This window comes from Phocoena sinus, chromosome 1 (assembly GCF_008692025.1).
Source record: "Phocoena sinus isolate mPhoSin1 chromosome 1, mPhoSin1.pri, whole genome shotgun sequence".
NCBI lineage: Eukaryota > Metazoa > Chordata > Mammalia > Artiodactyla > Phocoenidae > Phocoena > Phocoena sinus.
This window is the reverse complement of record NC_045763.1, coordinates 97,703,595-97,727,162: the sequence shown is the minus strand read 5'-3', so window position 1 is coordinate 97,727,162 and position 23,568 is coordinate 97,703,595. Positions and strand designations below refer to the sequence as shown.

General features: G+C 43.4%; 1 long non-coding RNA gene across 1 annotated transcript; it reads left to right on the top strand.

The window, feature by feature from the left end:
- Positions 1-35: 35 nt before the first annotated feature.
- Positions 36-16,688, top strand: LOC116739525. Its single transcript, XR_004345612.1, has 3 exons — positions 36-134; positions 13,485-13,571; positions 16,612-16,688. It is a non-coding gene; the product is annotated as an uncharacterized LOC116739525 (long non-coding RNA).
- Positions 16,689-23,568: the final 6,880 nt, after the last annotated feature.

Below are 23,568 nucleotides of genomic sequence, written 5' to 3'. Positions count from 1 at the left end.
TCCTCAGCGCGGTATCTGCACCCAGAGCAGTGGAAATAGTTCGTGTCCCCCTCCAGGCGCGGGGACTCGGGAGCCGAGCTCTGGACGTCAGGACGCTGAGGGCAGCCTGATTCCCGTCCCCAGTCAGATCTCAGGTAAATCGGGGGAGTTGGCAGTGCGCTCGGGGAACAAGCCTGAATCACAAGAGCACGAATCTTCCACCTCCCCTGCCCTCCCAGGAATCGCTCAGGCTTGCTCCTGGGCTGCCGAGTTCCCTCGGGCTCTGGGAGGCTCTGACTGTCAAGTTAAGTCCAAAGAGTGGCGTCCCTCATATCGAAACTTTAAACGAGCCACTAGCACAGGAAGATAAGGACTCCAAGCAATCCTAACACTCCCCCGACTCTTTATAATCCCTGACAGCAGCATATCTTCTAGAACAGACTATCAATGGTATACAAGAAACACCCACAACAAGGTACAGAAAAAGTAAATGTGGTCAGTGCTTTCCTTTCAGGGACTATGGAGGACTCGTCCCTTCAGTCGTATGCCTAAGAGTGATAATGACCAACTGTTAATTAATCGAGTAGCTTTATGGCCTAAATAGTGACTCTAAATTCAGAACCAGGCCCAGCAAAGAAGATATCCAGGTGCAGTCCAGAGATGTCCCGACAGCCAGCTGGATGACCCTCACGTTGACTGGGTTGACTGGGTCAGTGACCTGGATTGTGGTGGTCACAGAGGGATCTGAGTGGGGGGGGAGAGGGCTGTCCTTTGAGCAGCTAGGAGCCTCTCCTGCAAGGGGGGCCAGAAGGGGGGACCAGCAAGGAGCCTGGAGGACTGGCACAGGACCACAGGCAGAGTGGGCCCAGCACACCTTGGCTGCCCAGGTCCACGGATTCCTGCCCTGATCCTTGGCTCCTGACCCACGTGTGGTTTTGTGTAGGAAAGGGTGGCTCAGGTGGCCTTTGATGACGCTCTGTGATACAACCTCCTCAAGAACAATGTCCTACCTGCCAACTTTCCTCTTTGAAGCTTGAACGTTATTTCAGAATGAGGGGAATAGGACAAGGTTGGTCTGGGTTCACTTTTCCCTTGTTTAAAGTATATTACAAGGTAATGGATATATGAAAAGAGATGAGAAGAACTTTTAAAAGCAAATGGATTTTACAAGTTAAAATGCAAGGTTGGTACACTACAGAAAAATAAGTTTAAAATTAGCTAACACTTTACAAGGATAGAAAGGTATGAACCCAGTATTCAATGAAAGTTTCTGACCACCAAGATAGAGTATGGAGTGGGGGTTTGAAGAAAGCAGATATATTGTATCTAATCCCTGTTAAATCACAGAGTCAGAGTCTGCACATCTCTGCTAAGTTGGGGAGCCGGGAGACTGTGTCACCAGAGACCAGCAGAGCTCAGTCCCCATGGCAGATGCTTCCAGCCATTCTGACCTTGCCTGTCCTCAGGGCTCCAGGTTGAGGTCCACACTCAGCATGCAGCTCAGGGTCAGGTGGATTCCTAGTTCGGTTTGCCCACAGGGAGGCGATGGTGGCCATGCACACACAAAAGTGCGGGCCCTCAATAGTTATATTTTTCACAATATAAAGAAGTTGTCATTCTGAGTTTTACACATCTTGAGCTTGGAAAAGAAACATGACCAGATTCCACTGAGAAAACGACTTTCTTAAACTCACATTAAACAGTCATAATATTTAAAATATGTAGAACAGATATTATTACATTAGCATTCATCCATTCATTTTTTTTTTTTAAGGCTGGAAAATACAAGGACAGATTTTAAAATATGGAAGAGATTTTAAGTGTTCAAACACTGAGAGGGACTAAGAGGGAGAGGGGTTGAAGGCAGGAGAAAGAGGCAGTGCCTGGTAGGACAAGGAACTGCAGACATAGGGACGGCCCAGAGCACAGGTGGCCCCTTCAGGAGGAAGAGGACAATTCTGCAGGAGGATGAGGAGGGCTGGCCGAGTAGGCTGTCAGACTCAGCCCCCAGGCCCAGGGGTCACACCCGTAGGTGCAGTGGGTGTGAGAAAGGCAGTAGCAAGCAGTGGGGACTTGGGAAACCGGAGAGTGGGCTGAAGGGCGTGATGCAGCCAGTGGTTGCCTCGCTGAAATTCAGCACCTATGTGGCCACATCTTCTGGATTTACATGTGCTCTCTCTTGACTGTAGCATGTTGATAAGTTCTAATATTTTAGAGAACACTGTGCAGGACATCAAAACATGTTGTGTCCAATATTCAGTTGAGAATTTGGTCTCTAGTCTGACTCTGCACTGCATTCCATCCTTCCAGCTATACTGCTGACATTATGAACTCTCAAAGTAAATTAAAAATTCTGTATAAAATAGCCACAGAATACAAAACAACACACTAAATAAATACCAACAGTAGTATTAAAATGTGTCCTACAATATACTAATTTTTTTAAAGGTTTTCAAAATATTGTCTGGGTAAACTTTGGTAATCCACGATGTAAAGAATATTTTTTAATCTGAATAAAAAATAAAAATCATAATTTATTAGCTTCCGTGATAGTAGAATATAGAAAATAAATTTTCTACATGTCTATAGTATTAAGAATAAATAAATACAAACCAAGCCTTCAAGAATTTAGAAAGCAATTAAATTTAAAATAAATAACATGTGGAATTCTATTTCTACATGTTTCAGTCCTGTTAGGTTTTGTGTTTTTAGGAACATATTTATTTTATTCAGATTATCCAATTTGTTGATATATGGTTGTTTGTAGTATTCTGCTTTGATATTTTTACTTCTGTAGAATCAGTAGTCCTGTCCCATCTTTCATTTCTGATTTTAGTAATTTGCATCTTCTCCCTTTTTTCTTAGTCAGTCTAGCTAAAGGTGTGTCAATTTTGTTAAACATTTCAAAGAAATTTCCTGAACCTTTTCATTGATACTCTCTACTGTTTTTCTATTCCCTTTTTTATTTATCCCTGCCATAATCTTTATTATTTCCTTTCTTCTGCTAGATTTGGGTTTAATTCTTTCCCTAGTTCCTTAATTTATTAAGTTAGGATGTTTATTTGAGATCCTTTTATTTTTAATGTGGGCATTTCTAGCTGTAAATTTCCCCCTTAGCAGTGCTTTTGCTGTGTTCCATTAGTGTTGGCATTCTGTGTTTTCATTTTCACTCATCTCTAAGTATTTTCTAATTTCCCCTGTGATTTCTTATTTGACTCATTATTTAAAATGTTTTGTTTAATTTGCACAAATTTGTGGATTTTCCAGTTTCCTTCTGTTATTGATTTCTAACTTCATCCCATTGTGGTTGAAGTAGATAGTTGATATGATATCTATTTTTTAAATTCCTGATGCTTTGTGTCCCCACATATCTTGGAGATTGTGCCATGTGCACTTGAGAATAATGTGTACACTGTTGTTGTTGGGTTGAATGTTCTAATACGTCTGCTGAATCTAGTTCATTTATTATGTTGTTCAGGTCCTCTATTTCCTTACTTTTCTTCTGTCTGGTTGTCCTGTCCATCCTTTATTGAAAGCATGGTGGCATGGTGTTTAAGTCTCCAACTATTATTGTAGAACTAGTTCTCTCTTCAATTCTGTCAGTTTTTGATCAGTTATTAGGTGTGTAAATGTTTATAATTTTTATATCTTCTTGCTTTTATTGAACACTCTGTAATAGATAATGTTCTTATTTCTGTCTTATAACATTTTTTGATTTAAAGTCTATTTTGTCTGATATTAGTATAGCCCTGCTCTCTTTTGGTTACTGTTTGCTTGGAATATCTTTTTCCATCCTTTCACTTTCAACCTATCTAGGCCTTTGATCTAAAGTCTGACCCTTGTAGATATCATGTAGTTCAATCATGTTTTTTTAAGGCATTCTGCTTATCTCTTCCTTTGATTAGAGAGTTTAATTCATTGACATTTAAATAAATTATTGATGAGAGACTTACTTCTATCATTTTGCTATTTGTCTTCTATTTGCCTTAGAGTTTTTTCTCCCTCATTTCCTGCATGACTATCTTTTATGTGTAGTTGATGTTTTGTCATGAAACTTTTCATTTTCCTTCTCATTTTTATTTTTGTATATTCTATAGCTATTTTTCCTTGTAGTTACCATTGGGGATTATATTCAACATCCTATAATTACAACACTCTAATTTGAATATCTACCAGCTTAATTCGAATAGCATTCAAATACTTTGCTCTTATACAGCTCTGTCCCCTCTCTTTGATTATTGATGTCACAAAATTACATCTTTATACATGTGTGTCAAAAAACATAGACTAATAATTATTTTCTAATGGACTAATCTCTTAAATTATATATAAAACAAAAAGAAAGTTATAAAACAAAGTTATAATAGTACTAGCTTTTATCATTACACGTGTATTTACCTTTTCCAGGAGTCTTTTTTTCTTCACATGGCTTCACATAACTCTCTAGTCTCTCTTCATTGCAACCTGAAGGACTCCTTTTAGCATTTCTTGTAGGGGAGGTCTAGTGATAAAAAACTCTCTCAGCTTTCACTTATCTGGGAATGTCTTAATTTCTACTTAATAGTTGAAGGACAGTTTTGTCAGATATAGGATTCTTGGCTGACAGGTTTTTCTTTCCTTTATCACTTTGAATATGTCAACCCACTGCTTCTGGCTTCCAAGGTTTCTAAGAGAAATCTGATAATAATCTTTTTGGAGAGCTTTTGTATGTGATGAGTTACTTCCTTCTTGTTGCTTTTAAGATCTCTCTTTGTCTTTGTCTTTCAATAGTCTGATTATAATGTGTCTTGGTGTGTATCTCTTTGAATTTATCCTACTTGGAATTCCCTTACTCTTTCTTCTTCCTTCTTGAACCTTCCTTTGAATCCTTCCAGTGAATTTTTCATTTCAGTTATTGTAATTTTCAGTTCTAAAATTTATTTTTGGTTCCTTTTTTATGTTTTCTATATCTTTTTTGATATTTCCATTTTGTGCACTTGTATTTTGTTTTTGTTTTTTTACATCTTTATTGGAGTTCAATTGCTTTACAATGTTGTGTTAGTTTCTGCTGTATAACAAAGTGAATCAGCTATATGTATATATATATATCCCCATATCCCCTCTCTTTTGCGTCTCCCTCCCACACTCCCTATCCCACCCCTCTAGGTGGTCACAAAGCACCGAGCTGATCTCCTTGTGCTATGCAGCTGCTTCCCAGTAGCTATCTATTTTACATTTGGTAGTGTATATATGTCCATGCTACTCTCTCACTTCGTCCCAGCTTACCCTTACCCCTCCCCGTGTCCTCAAGTCCATTCTCTACGTCTGCGTCTTTATTCCTGTCCTGCCCCTAGGTTCTTCAGAACGATTTTTTTTAGATTTCACATATATGTGTTGGCATATGGTATTTGTTTTCCTCTTTCTGACTTACTTCACTCTGTATGACAGACTCTAGGTCCATCCACCTCACTACAAATAACTCAATTTTGTTTCTTTTTATGGCTGAGTAATATTCCATTGTATATATGTGCCACATCTTCTTTATCCATTCATCTGTCGACAGACACTTAGGTTGCTTCCATGTCCTGGCTATTGTAAATAGTGCCGCAATGAACATTGTGGTACATGACTCTTTTTGAATTACGGTTTTCTCAGGGTATATGCCCAGTAGTAGGATTGCTGGGTCATATGGTAGTTCCACTCATTGTTTTCCTAACTTTGTCCACATCTTTTAGCTCTTCGAGCATCTTTAAGACTGTTGACTTAAAGTCTAGTAAGTCCATCATCTGGTCTTTCTCAGAAATAGTTTCCACTGATTTACCACCCCCCTCCCCTTGGAATGGGCCTTACTTTCCTGTTTCTTGTATGCCTTGTGATTTTTTTAAAAAGTGGATATTTGAATCTTATAATGTGGTAACTCTAAAGATCAGATTCTCACCCTTCTCCAGAAGTTGCTGTAGTGTATATATATATGTGTGTGTGTGTGTGTGTGTGCGTTTCAATTGCTATATGGTGTCTTTGTGTCAGGGATCAGTCTGAGATGTACATGTAAGGTCTGTGTGGTGCCTTTCTAAATTCCCCCATATATATGTTTGCTTTTGAATGTCCTAGACCTCAAATATCTGGTTCCCAAAAGGAGAAAAAGTGAAACATGGAGAAGAGAAAAACCATGGCACTGGCCCTTTAAATCTCCTGGCAGCAGCAGGGCCAGTTGGTGAGTCCAGGTAGCCAGGAGGGAAAAAGACAAGACACAGCAGGTGTTGGCCAGCCTTTACCTGGCAATCAGACATATCTGCGGCTGGGACCAGGCCAGCTGCTGCAGCTGAGAGCAGTAAGGGGCCCAGCTGGCCATGAGGCCTCCATACCAGGCTGGCAGGGCAGTGGAGAGCAACCTCAGGGTTAGGTATAGCAGGTGAGAGGTCTAGTTGAGCTCTTCAAAGCAGAAGTAATCACAGCATTTGCCCCAACTCCCCTCTTAAGTTGGGGACCCATTTACTGGGCAAGGGTACTACCCTTCAGTGACCCTGACAGCAGAAGAGAACAGCCAACTGGGGCAAGTGCAAGGAAACTTACTGAAGAGAAGTGGGCAGCTGAGGCCTTAAAGGACGCCTGGAACTCTCCAGGGCTCCGGGGTCAGTTCTGCCCTGGGCTGGGAGGAGCAGCTGGCTTTCTGCAGGCAGAGATTCTCCTTTAGGCCCTGAGTGTGGGGAAGGAAAAGAGCCTGACTCAAGGTCTGGAATCCATCAGAGCACAGGCACTGAACACACAGACTGCCCAGGGAGGCCCGTGACAGCTGTGCTCTGTGGGGTTAATATGACAAAGAAGACAGCATCTGTGAACTAAATCTCAGCTTTTCTTCCAACTTCTTTGCAACAAAAAGGGGAAACTGAGGCACACTGAGGTTAAGCAACTCTCTCATGCTCACATAGCTAGGAAAGGCTGGAACGCAGCCTGGCCCTGGCTCTCCCGAAGGTCTATGCTCTTTCTGCTGCACTCCCCTCACTGCCACCCAACCACCCCTGTCCCTCAGGAGGCCCCGTCATTCACTCTGTCTCTACAATATTCTTCTGTTTCAGAAGGAGGCCCACAGCTTCCCTAAGGTGCAAACTCAGGAGGCACCCCAGGAGAACAAAGGAGCTCAGAAGGTGCCTGTGTAACTTGCAGGAGATGCTGAATGACTCAGCAAAACTGGATAAAGCTTGATGAGGGAGGTGCCGGGCCAGGCTCTAATTACTCCTCTTTAGAGGAGAGAGTATTTAAAATTCCTTAGCCTGGTTTTGGGACCCTCTCGAATTTCCTAACTTGCTCCTGTAACTTTGTCTCCTGGTCTCTGAGACAGGATGGCCCTCAGGTGCGTAACATGAGCAGGGGATTCAGGGATTAATAATTCCCTCAGAACCTGGAGAGATTAATGTGACCTCATCTTCTAACACTAAAACCTTCACGCTACTTCCTCCCACACTGACCTTGATGGAGTGAACAATCCTCCCGTCTTCGTGCCTTTGGCTGTCCTCCACCCACCTTCCAAGAAGCACCTTCTGGCTTGGAAGAAAGGACCTAAACATCCACTGGGCTCCCATCTACAGAGACTGACTCGGAGGACATGTCCCCCTGGTCTTCTCTGCTCCCTTGTCCCTAAGGGCCATCGTTGACAGAACGGATGCTTCCACTGGCCTTAGCTGCAGCTGGAGCACAGAACTCCTCCTGGACCGCCCTTCAAGGGGCTGCCAGGGTGGCTCCACCCACTCCTGCCCACCTGGCCTGCCAGGTGCTCTGAGACCTGGGAAATGCAGAGCCTCTAGCTGGAAACATCTGGGGAAGAAGTGAAATCTGTTTCTACCTCTCAGCCCTGGGGATCTGAAAAACCAAGCTCTCGAAGCTCTTAGAAGCCAAATGAGTGGGTGGAAACAAGAGCTGGGTTGGTGGTGGGGAGAAGGTTCTCTAAAATCTAAAAGGATTTAGGTGAAGGAGCTGTATTCCAGAGAAATGCCCTGGTGAACTGAACTGATCCAGGCAGGCTTTGATCTATAAATACGTTGTTATCCTCTTGCTTTTACCTTTCTTAGAAGTCCCAACTCTGTTAGTCACTCATTCAACAAACATTTCGTTACCTCTATGTGCTGGGCTCCATGTACGACTCTGAGAAGGCAAAGAAACAATCCCTACCCTCAGGAAGCCTATGGTTTAGAACTGAGCTGTGCCACGTGGGATCCACCAGCCACATGTGGCCACAGAGAACCTGAAGTGTGGCCAGTGCAGCTGAGAAACTCAAATCTTCATTTTATTTCATTTTAATTAGCTTAAGTTCTTAAACTGATACTCAATTCAGTCATTGAAATCTTTTAGGTATATTTGGGATGATTTGGGTATGTAAATCAATTTTTTCAACTGTAAATGTTTTGAAATCTAGATACAGGTTAAAGTATTTCTAGTGAAAACTTAGGATCTGAATTGAGACGTGCTCTAAGTATAAAGTATACATCAGATTTCAAAGACTTAGTAGGGACAGAAAATCTTGTAAAATATCTCATTAATCATTTTAAGTTGATTTACATGTTGAAATAATAATTTTTGGATATATTGGGTTAAATAAAACATACTATTAAAGTTACTTTTTAATGCGGCTATTAGAACAATTAAAAGTAAACAGGTGGCTAGCATTACACTAGTCTTCCTCGACTTTGGAGAGATTATGTCCCCATAAACTCACTGTAAGTTGAAAATGCATTTAATACACCTAGCCTACCTTAAATATTCTCAGAGCAGTGACATTAGCCTACAGTTGGGCAAAATCATCTAACACAAAACCCATTTTATAATTGTGTTGACTACCTCATGTAATGCACTGAATACTGTACTGAAAGTGGAACGCAGAATGGTTGTCTGGCACCGAATGGTGGTAGTGCATCGGTTGTTCACCCCCGGAGACCGCGTGTCTGGCTGAGAGCCGCTGACTGGCCGCCCAGCCCAGTATCAGGAGAGAGTGTCATACCTCGTATCACTAGCCCGAGAAGAGAGCAAAATTCAATATTCGAAGCAGGTTTCCACTGGATGAGTAGGGGTTTCGCACCATCGTAAAGTCAAACCATCGTTAAGTTAGGGACCGTCTGTATTTCCACTGGATGGCGCTGGTGGAGAGTATGAGGAAATCCACAAAGAAGGGCCACCCGGCGTGGCAGCGTCCGGAGGACAGTCTGAACATGGGAGAGAATGGTCAGGAAAGTCTGAGGGAGCCAAGTATGAGCGGCACCTTGGAAGGTGCACTCAGATGTGGGTGTCACCATTCTGAGCAGAGGGAGGACACAGAAACAGGATGCAATGGGCACTTTCCAGGAACTGCAGGGGCGTGGGAGGAGGCACGTCTCTTCAGCTCTCTTCAGCTCACCACCACCCCCTGGCGGCCACAGCCCATGGTCAAGGAGACAGCTGAGGACAGCAAAGACAACGGCAGGTGCTGGGCTGGGGGAGGGGGAGCTGCCTCTCTTCCCTCCACACTTAGGCCTCCCTCGATTTGAGGGTATGTTTGTGCTGCTTTCTTTGGGCTGCAGAATAGAGAGACTACTGGGTCCTGAAGTCCATCCATACATTTCAACATGCACTTAACGATGTGAGCTAGACCCTATATCTGAAGGTAGTTCAGGGATCCCGGCTTGAGTTAAAGAAAATCCAAAACCTTGCCGTAGCATGGCGATGTCCTTTCTTACTGTTGATGACGGGGGCAGGGGGCGGCAGGGAGTCATGGTGAATTCGACTTCTCAGATGTGGCGTTTGAAATGAGCACTGAAAAGTCCTCTGGTGTGAGCCTTCGAGGAACTGCCGGCAAGCTGAGCTAAAGCGCTCTCAGAGGCTGCCTGGGGAGGGCATCCCTCACAACCGCAGCAGCCTCACAGGAGAGGCTGAAACAAAGCCAAGTGGGAAGGCCGAGGTGTTGTGGAGACTCCCAGAAATGACGGAGATGGGGAGGGAGCAGGCCTCCTAAAATGCAGGTACTTGGAGTCGCAGCAACCCCATTTTAATTCTGGACTATTGGGTCCTGGGAAAATATGAATCACATTCTTTATGGAGCATAAAAAGAAGAGATGGGGAGAAGTACCCATTTTATTGATTCTAAGATGCCCTTATTTTTTCCACATTCTAACATCTCTAAAATCAGGATGTCCTTGTACACACTGCTATATTTAAAAAGGATAACCAACAAGGACCTACTGTATAGCATAGGGAACTCTGCTCAATGTTATGTGGCAGCCTGGATGGGAGGGGAGTCTGGGAGAGAACGGATACATGTATATGGATGTCTGAGCCACTTTGCTGTGCACCTGAAACTATCACATTGTTAATTGGCTATACTCCAGTATAAAATAAAAAGTTTAAAAAAATAAGAAGATAGGGGCTTCCCTGGTGGTGCAGTGGTTGAGAGTCCGCCTGCCGATGCAGGGGACATGGGTTCGTGCCCCGGTCTGGGAAGATCCCACATGCCGCGGAGTGGCTGCGCCCGTGAGCCATGGCCGCTGAGCCTTCACGTCCGGAGACTGTGCTCCACATTGGGAGAGGTCACAGCAGTGAGAGGTCCGCGTACCGCAAAAAAAAAGAAGATAAAATCAGGATGCCTTACAGTCAACAGCGCTTTGTTGTTTACATTGTAGGGTTTCTAAAACTTCTTATTTGTCCATAAAATAAAAATGCACCTCACAATTGATGAAATAGAGTCTGTATGCTTTTTTCCTCCACTCTGACATTTTTTGGGTTACAGTCCGTTTCTCAGAGCAGACTTGTATATACCATTAATATTTTGTTATGCAAGTGTGTGCAGGGCCTAAAAGAATACTCCAGCGCACCTATGGAACGACACTGGTTCCTTTAGTGGACCAAATGGCCAAGGGCCACTGTGATGTGGGGAACACCCACCCAAGCTAGTGACAGTGGGCTGTGTCACAGGATTTTAGGATATGGGCCATCAGTGAGGCATCTCTATCTCGTTCCTCGCCCACACTGGGTGGCTAGTTGGTTAATTGGTGCCTTCAGGCTGAATGAAGGAGATTTTCTTCACCTAGAAAATAAGGATTATTATACCCATCCTATCTCATAAGGTGGCTATGCAAATCAAGTGACAGTGATCTGCAAACTCTAAAGTGTTATACCCAATATAAGCAAAGAAAGTTGTCATTTAAGAGGATTCAACTAAGAACGAGAAGATGGAAATTATACCAGAGAGACACAGGCAATCCCTTGTCCTCTAATCCAGGCACATGCCCTGGTTGTGTTGCTTAACTTTTATTAAAACAAAAAATAAAAATCAGGCTTTCCTCAACTCTGCTGACTTCAAAGCAATAATTCTCAACCTTGTCTGCACAAGAATCACCTGAAGAACTTTTAAAACAGTACTGGGCCCCGTCACAGAGCAATGAAGTACGAATCCCCGAATGTGGTAGCATCTGTAGTTTTTTTTTTTTTTTTTTTTTTTTTTTTTTTTGCGGTATGCGGGCCTCTCACCGTTGTGGCCTCTCCCATCGCGGAGCACAGGCTCCAGACGTGCAGGCTCAGCGGCCATGGCTCACGGGCCAAGCCGCTCCGTGGCATGTGGGATCTTCCCAGACCGGGGCACGAACCCGTGTCCCCTGCATCGGCAGGCGGACTCTCAACCACTGCGCCACCAGGGAAGCCCGCATCTGTAGTTTTAAAAGCTCCCTGGGTGATTCTCTCGTGGACCAGGGTTGAATAGTTGCTTCACAGAATATACTGTCTTCTTATCAGAAACACGGAATATCCACACTCCAGGATTTGGTCAGAAGACCTCAGTCTGAACTCTGCCACTTGGTAATTATCAAATGCTCTGCCGCAAAATAATATTCTTTATATTATTTCTGCAGTTCATTCATTCCTTTAGATACTTTAGGTTGTAACACTGGATTAAGACAGACTTTCAGAAAGTGAGTCTTCAGACCACCTTTTTTTTTTAATTGAGGTAAAATACACATAACATAAAATTCACCATCTTAACCTTGACCACACTTCAGGGGCCACTCATAAAACGTCTTTAACAGAACAGAGCTTTGGCATTTTGACTTCTGCCTGCTGTTACGCGAGAGCCTGGGGAGAGTCCCCTTTATGGGACCGGAGCCCCTCTGACATCACCATGAAACAGGTGCTCCTGCTGTGACCTGCAGCTATGGGTTACTGTGACACTGCCGCTCGTGGCAGGGAGCCCCGTGATGCCCTACACGGTGTGATCGCGAGAGGCCATGTACAGCCTGGCCAGGAGGGGAAGACAGTCTTCAGCTCAGTGGATCCTAAACCAGTTCTTTAGAAGGATGTTGCAAGAAATAGCCTCCTGAAACCTGTCGTTGAATTTTCCCTTGTGAATAATGTGGATAGTGTTCACTATAACAGGGTCCTGCAGGAAACATTCCTTTAAGGGATCATTACCAGAACAGGGGCGATTTCCCCAAGCCACTTGTTCATTTTCAAAATTGTATAGGTACAGAATTGCATAACAAATTGTACTTCACTCCTTGCCTTTACTTCTAGGAAATTTACCGCCAAATTTTGTCATTTGGAAAGAACTCAAGGTCTCACAATGTTCATTCTGTGTTAATCTGGCCTCTGACTCAGCACTATTTCTCTTCCTTTTATGGTACTTTTTTCCCAATTACCTTGCTTTTTAAAACTTTGTATGTCTTTTTATGTCTCTTGAAATGCCTCTTGCAAAAAGGGAGAGACCAGAGTGGGCAAGGGAGAGACATGGGCACCTGAGAAGTACAACTGTTATAAAAGAAAGCAACACTGAACAACATACATCGCCAGACACAGAACTGTTTTGCTATATGGGCCAAGAATTTTAAATGGTGGGCACTGTCGCTGCCCTCCAGCCAGAGGCCACCAGGAACACAGCTGCGGTGGCCAGGCGGGTTTATTGATCTTTGCAGCCAGGGAGAACACTCAGGGACCCACAGAGTGTCTCAGGAAGAGTGTTAGAAAGACTCTATCAGGGCGTTTGGGTTCTGGTTGGCTAATCTGGGAGAAGTCCAAGGAAGCAGGGCCTACATCTAGATTTAATGCTGTCAGAAATTTGCAGGGGATGGGGAATGGGGGCGGCGATTCTGTGATTGGGTATTTTGTGGGTAACACAGTGACCTTGTTTTTGTCTGTGATTAGGTAAAATGATGGAGTGATCTTGTTTTGTTTCATTTTATCATGATCTCAGAGTAACTGTGAGGTTTTTACTCTGTGGGATTATTGGTCGAAGAAGAGAACAGGGTCCTGCTGTCAGCATCAGAGCAGCTTGCAATAACTTTGAGGTCTTGCTCTGAATGTCAGATCAGTTCCGGACGCCAGGGACTGCTTTCTTTCTTTCTCAGCGCCACCCCCAGCCCCAGTCTTTGGGCCAAGGACAGACAAAGTCAGACCACAGGACGTTAATTCAAGAAATCCAGATTTCCTCCAGAGATTTTGCTAAGAGCAGAAGACTGTGCATTGAGTGTAGTCTGCAGTTAAACTGAAGTTAATCTTTTCCTCTCCTTCTGTTGCAGGATGAATGGTTTAACTATCTGATGTGACAATGGCGGTACAGTCATATTTAAGACTCAGGACATGGGGACTTCCCTAGGGGTACAGCGGTAAGGAATCTGCCTTGCAATGCAGAGGACACAGTTTCGATCCCTGGTCAGGGAACTAAGATCCCACATGCCGCGGGGCAACTAAGCCCGTGTGCCACAACTACTGAGCTTGCACGCCTCAACTAGAGCCCGTGTGCCGCAAACTACAGAGCCTACGCGCTCTGGAACCCACACGCCACAACTAGAGAGAAGCCCGCCTGCCACAGCGAAGAGCCTGTGGGCCTCAACTAAGACCCGACGCAGCCAAAAATAAATATAATTAATAAAATAAATAAATAACACATCTAAATCTTTTTTTAAAAGACTCAGGACATGATACATTAGCCAGCTGTCAAATAGGCAATTATCAGAAACAAAATGACTTTCAATCCTTGTAATACATCTCCAAACCAAAAGGTAAAGTACTACTTTCCTTTTCAGGAAAACAAAGTAATTAAATTATCTTCTTAAATAGAATCGATGCTATTAGTTGTTTAATTGACGTAAGTTGATAAATTGATATCAGAATGTTAATCTTTTTTTTTTTTTTGGCTGGGTGGCATGCAGGATCTTAGTTCCCTGACCAGGTATCAAACCCACACCCCCTGCAGTAGAAGCGTGCAGTCTTAACCACTGGACCACCAGGGAAGTCCCAATATCAGAGTATTAATCTTGATCTGAAGTCTTGAGCAGAAGCTGTCCACTTCTGAAGTCAGCAACTTCTGGAAGATTCCTAAGAATCTCAGTTTAAGATTTCCAGTGGAGGGCTTCCCTGGTGACGCAGTGGTTGAGAGTCCGCCTGCCGATGCAGGGGACACGGGTTCGTGCCCCGGTCTGGGAAGATCCCACGTGCCGCGAAGCTGCTGGGCCCGTGAGCCATGGCCGCTGAGCCTGTGCATCCGGAGCCTGTGCTCCGCAATGGGAGACGCCACAACAGCGAGAGGCCCACGTACCGCAAAAAAAAAAAAAAAAGATTTCCAGTGGAATGGACATCCAGTAGTCAGAAGGAAGTGTTTATCTTTTGAGGTGGGAAATATTAACCTAAGGATCAATACTTTGGAGTTTTGTTGGTCTGTTTTTAACTGTACCTTAATAGGTCATTTTTATCTAAGTTCAAGGGCAGTTTATCTCAGGTATCTTTTCCAGAATACTTTATCTCCTGTTGCAAATGGTAAGTGAGTGGTTTGGAAATGTAGCTTGTAACCATTGATGATAAAGCTGGAGGTACTGTATGTGTTCCTCGTAGTACTTGATCATATTTCATTGCAGTAGGATAGAATTTAGATTGAGGGTGAAATTTTTAAAGGCATGGACCAGAAATTTATTAATTCATAAGGAGATAAACTGTGAGTCCCAGAGGGGGTTGATCTTACACACCTTAAAGCCAATGGCAATATTTTAGGCCATGGAAGTTTAAGGGAACTTATTAATTTCAGTATTTAGAATTCCTTTAGTTCTATTTTTCTTAAGGACTGTGGATGATAAAAACAGTAAGATTTGGAGTTAAAAGGCAAACATTATAGATTTCCTTAATAATGGTACCAGTAAAATGAGTGTCTGTCATTATTAGAGAGATAAGTGGAAATTCCCCAGGCCAGAAAACAAAATCAAGCAAAAAAAGCTTTTTTTTTTTTTTTTTTTTTTTTTACAATTAGAGCCAAAGCTCTCTGGCAAGGGAAAGCTTTAACCTACTCTGAGAAGAAACCAGAAAATAACCAGAACATAGTATTTATAATCCATTGCAAGAGACATTTGTATAAAGTCCATTTGGAGGATTGGAATTTGGTCCTTGTCCGTATCCTACTTTTACAATTTACCAAGAACACATCATTGGCAGTAGGATGTGTTTTAAAAACATCTTTGTCAATATCTTTAAAGTTACCCCACCACTGTTTGTTTAGTATTGTCAGTGTATCTGCTCCTATAAGTAATATCATGAAGCATTTTTGCTAAGCTCCAATTTAAATTATTTGATGTTATGAGTCAGCCATTGTGAGAGCACCAAAAGTTATCCTTATGCAACTTTCCCCACTTCTGAATTTTTCCAGTTTCCATTTTTCCAAGTTAGGGATTTGTCTCTGACAGTTAAGAATCGCCTCTTTGAATTCCTCCAAGGCCTCTCTTTTCTTTACAATTACAGGAGCAATTGTCTTGGTTACCACTGCTTATGTAGCAGAATGGTCAGCTAAAAGCATTACCAGGAGGTGGTGGGTCTTGGTGCTTTGAATGAAGTTCTACTTTTATTATAGCTATTTCTTTAGGTAACAGCAAATCAGCTAAAAGGTTTTTCGTGACTTGTCCAATTTTTATATGTTTTGTCAAAATTAGAAAACTCTTCACGTCTAAAGAATTCCAAATTTGCAGACTACCCCAAAAGCACATCTACTATTAGTATACATGCTTGTTCTTTTACTTTTTAACCAGCTGGCAGCCCAAGGTGAGGGCAAGTATTTTAGCCTTTGGAGCTGATTTAATTTCTGGACTGGTCTATATTTTAAGGGTGAATTTAGATCTGTGATAGCATTTTAAAATACAAACAAAATTAGGTAAGGGCTAACCAAGAGAATTTCCAACAAAATGATTTAAGAGTATGAGAAAAGCACTGAAAGTTATGAGTATCATTTGGTTAAAAAAATAAAAGGAACCTCTGCTAATCTGGGCATAAAATAATTTAGTCATTTTACATGAAAGGTCGAATTCTAATTTTACTCCTTTGGTACATTATTTTTGTAACAGATTGTAGTAAAGGATCTATTAATATTCCTTTATTTGTATGTATTTAGGCATATGTAGATATATAAATATAAAATAGATAATTTAAAGCTTTTAAATATAGCTTTAAAATATAATTAACTTCTCCGTATATTAACTAAAACAATATGTGTCATATTAAATTTATCATTTGAATAAATTGTAATAATTTTTCTAAATAAACAGAAAATCACCTCTTATTCTGTATATATACCTATATCTCTCTGCAATTACTATATCTAGGACAATTAACTAACTACACTAATTATTATCTTTAATTAGAGTAACCAATATTTTTTCTTGTTTTTAGACACAAGAGAAACTCAGAGGAAAGAAAGTTTAGAAGCCATCCAGCTGTTTGTCTGTTTGTTTTTTTGCGGTACGAGGGCCTCTCACTGTTGTGGCCTCTCCCGTTGCGGAGCACAGGCTCCGGACGCGCAGGCCCAGCGGCCATGGCTCACGGGCCCAGCCGCTCCGCGGCATGTGGGATCTTCCCGGACCGGGGCACGAACCCGCGTCCCCTGCATCGGCAGGTGGACTCTCAACCACTGCACCACCAGGGAAGCCCTTCATCCAGCTTTTTTTTATGAGCATTTATTTCACAGCATGTAAACATTTTGAGGTGGCCAAAACAAATATACATGCATTAGCATCCATATTCTGTTACTTTACTGGCATTTTAAGAAATAAGAACAAATTAAAATTATGTTTAGTAACCCGTGTTTTTGTATCTTTCCCCTCCTCTTAGAAACCACCTTAGTTCTGTCTGCCTGGATGCAGGAGCTCTTGTCCGACTCCAGCTGGGTGATGCTTGGTCTTTGACCAAGTCCCAGAGGTGCAGGTCATACTGAATGTTTTTATGGATGGTCACACTATAGTTCTCATGTTGGCTTTTCCATCTGAAACTGTGCCCCCCTCCAAGCAAAACAGCAGCCCCATTCATCCTTTCCCACTATAATGCTCATTCCTGTGTATCTTTCTAACTGGCACAGTTTCACCAGACAATTTGAAATTCCACTGGCCACTTTTGGGGAACTTTACGATGGACAAATTGTTCATTTGAGAGGCACCTTAAAATAAAACAAACAGGACTTCCCTGGTGGCGCAGTGGTTGAGAATCTGCCAGTGCAGGGGACACGGGTTCAAGCCCTGGTCTGGGAAGATCCCACGTGCCGCAGAGCAACTAGGACCGTCAGCCACAACTACTGAGCCTGCCCGTCTGGAGCCTGTGCTCCGCAACAAGAGAGGCCGCGATAGTGAGAGGCCCGCGCACTGCGATGAAGAGGGGCCCCCGCTTGCTGCAACTAGAGAAAGCCCTCACACAGAAACAAAGACCCAACACAGCCAAAAATAAATTAATTAATTAATTAAAAAAATAAATAAATAAAATAAAACAAACAAAATCCCCAACTGTCCACAAGTGAGCTTTCTTTAATTAGTGTTAGGAAGCTAGCTTCTAAAAGTAAATCAGACTCAAAAATTTCCTCCCTGAAATATTCTTTAGCTAGCGCAATTACAGAACGTGAGAAACTGTCTCCCTAATCATCTCCTTTAGACATTAATCAGAATTAGCTCGTGATGTTATTCTAATTCCCTTCCCACTTTTTTGTTGATGGTTTAACATCAAAATGTAAACCGAAATTGGAAAATCACTCCATTGCACGAACTTCAGCTTTTGGTTAAGCATTTTAAAGAGATTTTGAAGACCAAAAACAAAAGAGCTGCCATAAGAAATTGTTTGTCCTATTTGTCTAAAGAGATCACTTTGTTTAACGTGGGATGCATGCCCTCCTTCATACTTTGGGGGTTAGTAGGTGCTTATGCTTTAATCTTATGGCTACTTTTTGTGTCCCAGACAAGGTGAGAGCCTCAGAGCTGGGCTGGGATGTCCCTCTTTAGTGCTTACTTAAGCCCCAACCCAAACCTTGAGAAAAGTAATGGTGAACGGTGACACCTGTCAAACATGAGTTTTTGGAGTCAGACCACACCTTGAAGTGGGGAAGGGAGAGGATTTACCCGAAGGGGATATTTGTTCCCCATTTGCTCCACTAATGATCAGAGGACTGGAAGAGAAGGATGGGGGAGGGATGGAGTGGGGAGTGAGGCAATTTGACCTGGAATCCCAGGTGTGGGGAGCCATGCTGATAGAGGCTGAATTTGCATCTCCTGTTTAAAGTCTTCTGAGAGTTACATGGGACTCTCAGTAAGGTTTGTGCCTGTGGCTGCTACCCGTAAACCCTCCTAGAGACACACTAGCTTCTTTGGCTTAGCTGCCTGAGGTTGAGAGATTAGTTTCCTCATCTGTTCAATGGGGATAATAAGAGTACCTACCTCATTGGGTCGCTGTGAGGATGAAATGAAGCAGATGGAGCTGCCTGGCACACAGTGTTAGCTGTGAAGATGGTGATGATAGCAATGATGGTTAATTCCTTCCATTATTCTCACACCTGGAGGAAGGTCTTGTTAACTGCTTTCCACCTGCTTTCAGTTCAAGGCTCTGAAGTGGAAACACGGGGGTATGAAGGATGTCACCACAGGAGACAGCTGTGCCTGGCTCGAGGCCATCACACTGGAGTCAGAGCAGGGGAACAGGGGACCCACATAGAGCAGTGCTCTGGGCAACTAGCAGAAAGAGAGTATATATGAGCTGGCACGTGGGTCAAAGAGGCTCCTGCCATTCACAAATCAGTGTAAAAATGAAACGTTATCTCAACGTAGATTGGGAACATACAGGTTACAATATCCCAAGTAGTTCTGCACAGCAAAAGAAACAATCAATAAAATGAAAATGCAACCCACAGAATGGGAGAAAACATTTCTAAGCTATATATCTGATAAGAGGGTAACATCCAAGATATGGAACTCATACAACCCAATAGCAAAACCCCCAAGAACCTGATTAAAAAATGGGTAAAGGACCCAAATAGACATTTTTTCCAAAGATGATATACAAATGACTAACAGGTGCATGAGAAGGTGCTCAACATCACTAATTATCAGGGAAATGCAAATCAACACCACAATGAACTATCACCTCACACCTGTTAAAATGGCTATCAGAAAGATAAGATACAGCAAATGCTGGTGAGGATATAGAGAAAAGGGAACCTTGTGCACTGTTGGTGGGAATATAAATTGGTATAGCTTGTATGGAAAACAATATGGAGGCTGCTCAAAAAGTTAAAAATAGAACTAGCATATGATCCATCAATCCCACTTCTGGGTATTTATCTGAAGGAAATGAGATCACTACCTCAAAGAGATACCTGTGGGGCTTCCCTGGTGGCGCAGTGGTTGAGAGCCCGCCTGCCGATGCAGGGGACACGGGTTCGTGCCCCAGTCCGGGAAGATCCCACATGCCGCGGAGCGGCTGGGCCCGTGAGCCATGGCCGCTGAGCGTGCGCGTCCGGAGCCTGTGCTCCGCAACGGGAGAGGCCACGGCAGTGAGAGGCCCGCGTACCACAAAAAGAAAAATAACAGAGATACCTGTGCTCCCGTGTTGATTGCAGCATTATTCACAACAATCAAGACGTGGAAACAACCTAAGTGTCGACAGATGAATAAAGAAAATATGGTGCGTGTGTGTATATATATACACACACACACACACACACACACACACGGGAATAATATTCAGCCTTGAAAAAAATAAGGAAAAGGAAATCCTACCATTTGTGACAACATGGACGGACCTTGACCATTATGCTAATTGAAATAAGTCAGACAAAGAAAGACAAATACTGTCTGATCTCACTTATATGTGGAATCTAAAAACACCAAACTCAGAGAAGCAGAATAGATTGGTGGTTGCCAGGAACTTGGAGGTGGAGGAAGTGAGGAGGTGTTAGTTGAAGGGTACAAACTTATAGCTGTGCGAGGAACAAATTCCCTAACGTACAGCACGGGGACCTAACGTACAGCATGGGGACCATAGTAAACAATATTGCATCGTGCACTCAAAAGTTGCTCGAAAGTCTACTCGAAGTGAGTAGATCTTAGATGTTCTCACCACACACTGTGCGGAAATGGTAACTATGTGAGGGGATGGATTTGTTAACTAACCTTGCTTTGGTACTTATTTCACAACATATACATACATCAAATCATCACATTGTATGCCTTAAACTTTTGCAATGGTATGTGTCAATTATATCTACTTCCATAAAGCTGGGGAAGAAAATCCCAAGTACGCCTCCGGAGCACATTAGTTCTTTTCACAGAATCAGCACAGCAACTCTAAATGCATCCTTTCATCTCTTTGTCATATAATCCCAAGTTAAGGAAACCTGGCAAGACAGACGAGCAGTTTGTCAATCAAGGCCCGCATCAGAATCACCAGTGGACAGAGTCTGTGAATGCACTTCCCTCAACTCTCCCCCAGACCCGCTGAATTCGAATCTGGAGAGGGTGGTGGTACAGGGCACTTGCATATTTATTCCAGACCCACAAATGCTACTGATGGGCAGCGAGGGTTGAGAGGCCCAGACTGGAGAGAACATCCCCAGGCTGGGCAGGGCAATGCTCAAAGCCCTCCAGGCTCCAGAACCAGAGAATGAGCGGTTCCGGGGCTGAGGCGGGAGGGGAAATGGTGAGAAGTGGGTAGAGGGAGAGGAGGGATGGCTCAGAGAGGTGGGGAGCAGAAAAGCCCCCAAAGTGAAGTGAAGACCCAGCCACACCGGTGGCTACTCTCTTTCTAGCTTATCCTTGATTTCTTTCCAAGTTAGTTTCTTCTCTAACAGATGACCCCTTGTAATAGGGAAGAAACTTTGCTATTACAAGTTAATCACTAAAGGGATTAGTGATTACAAGTCACCTGTAAGCTTAAATTATACATAGTGGCCCATCTCTGGGAGCCCCGCCTCCCAGGTAATGAGCATTAAACTAAAATACCTTTGTTTAGCTCGCAGGAAACACCCTGACCAGGCCCACCTGTGAATGACTGCAGGGAGGAAGAAACTAACACATGCCCTCCAGCTGACCAGAACCAGGACTTTACTCCCCAACTTTTTAGTATAAAAGAAGGCTGAATTCTAACTCAGGCAAGATGGTTCTTCCAGACCATCTTCTAGGTCTTCCAGCTTTCCGAATAAAGTCGCTATTCCTTGCCCAACAGCTCGTCTCTCGATTCATTGGCCTGTCGTGTGGTGAGCAGTACAAGCTTGGACTCAATAACACCCTCACAGGCTGCCCAGAAGGAAGGGCAGGTTCAGACACCATCACACCCATTTCTCACATCCTCAATGAACGTGCAGAACACGCTTGGACAGCCCAGAAGGATTTCCAATTGGATGCAAATCCACCAGCCTTCAACCCTGGAGATCTAATTCCCTGCAACACCCTTGTCAGGAAAAACTAGAGTCTGCAAACTTGTAAACCAGACCTTTTATTGAAATATAGGAAAATTGTATTCTGTGAAAATGGGAAATCAAGGGTAGGTGAAGCTAAGTGCCCCAAACGTAACTCTCCTGAGGTTACAAATATCTACAGATAGCCAAGGTAGGAAAAGCTCCAAGTAAGCAGGTCACAAGAAGGGAAAGAAACTGGTCAGATGTTCTGTGAAAACAGGCAGTGGGGAGACTGGGAATCCAGAGGCTTGCAGACAGCTTCTCACTGTGGCTTGGGTTCCAGTCCTGACTTGGCCCTTTACCAGCTGGGGAATCTTGGGCAATTACTTAATCTCTCTGCATACTTGAATTTCCTCTGGCAAACCTCACAGGGTTTGTTCATTCACCGAATTTGTACCAGGTATCAACTATGTGGCAGGAACTCTTGTGAAATTCAACAGTGAACAAAATAGACAAAGTTCGGATTTCACAAAAGCCATTAATGGGGGGTGGCTTGGGAAACTGAATCTCCTAACATGTGAAAAGCACTTTGATCAGTGCCTTGCATGTGGCGAATGTTCCGTGAGTGTGTGTCATCCTCAGGCCGGGCCTGGCTCGCTGCCTGTGGGGTCTGCAGCCACTCTCCTAAGACTGGGGCCTGAGTGCTCATCTAAGGCCCCTCAAAGCTCTGTTATTCTCTGAGGTTTGATCCCACATTTGGCTGTGGGCCTTTTACCTAATTCCTCAGAACAACGCTGCCTCTGCCTCACCCAGCCCAGATGGAGGGCCCAGCTCCTCAAACCAGCAGAAGTTGGAAATGGCCTTTCTCCTACTTTTGTCTGAGGGTGCAGGTCCCTAGCACCATGTGGCAACGCCTCTCCCCTGCACCCTGAAATACCCTTCTCCCTGACCTCTGCTCCTGGATGTCTTGGGGAACAATAACTTCTTGGCAGCCAAAGATGTTTGGAAAAAAGCTGTCTTCCTCTGTAAAGGAGGGGTCTGTTTGCATTGACTAATAATCCCAGCCAATATTTCTGAGTGCCAATCACATCTACTACATATACTCTCTCAATGAATTCTCAAAACATCTCTCAATGAATTCTCAAAAATTACATATTTCTCCCCCCATTTTTATGGATGAGGAAACTAAGGCTCAGAGAAATTAAGTAACTTGCCCAAGGACACACAGCTAGTAAGTCACTGAAATGTTTTTGATTAAGTCCAGCCAACCCCAAGGCCCAGTGCTACCCAGGACACCACACTGCCTGAAAAGCCTGCAGAGTGAAACCACAGGACCGGAAGATCCGACAACAATCCAACACTGTTTCCAAACACTGTGGGAGCTGATACTAGACAAACTTGGCAGTAAGCAAAGGACCCTCACACACAAAGCACAGTGGATATTTCTTAGAACGCTTTGTGTCCCTTGTATCCCTTATCGGCAAGAAATGCAACTTCACAAGGCCAGAATATTTCAGTGTAAGTAGATCTTATAAACACTTGAAGTGGTGTCAACAAGGTAACTGATACACCCGAGAGAGACCATAAGCCAGAAAGAATGTGCTGGAAAGATTCAAAGCAGTGGATTGGGGCGCAAAAACCTCACTGGGCTGCAGAAGACCCGTTGTATCAAATCTTTGGGCTTTTGCACATCATGATAAGATTAGTGAAGTAAACTTCTAAGTACAAAGAAAGTGCCAGAGAAAGGCTGGGACCATATGGAGGGAGGTGTAAACAAAGAAGAATAGAGAGCATTGCTCATCACCCAGTTCTACAAGGATTGACCCACTGCAGTTGCGGACTGATAGCACACTCTGTGCTCCAGACAGAGGAAATGACTATAATAACGGGATGCCCTGTGCTTTGGACTTGCAGACCTCTTAGATGTATACCTCAAGAAGAATTTTAATGACCCCATATTCTTGCACCTTCCCATACACAGG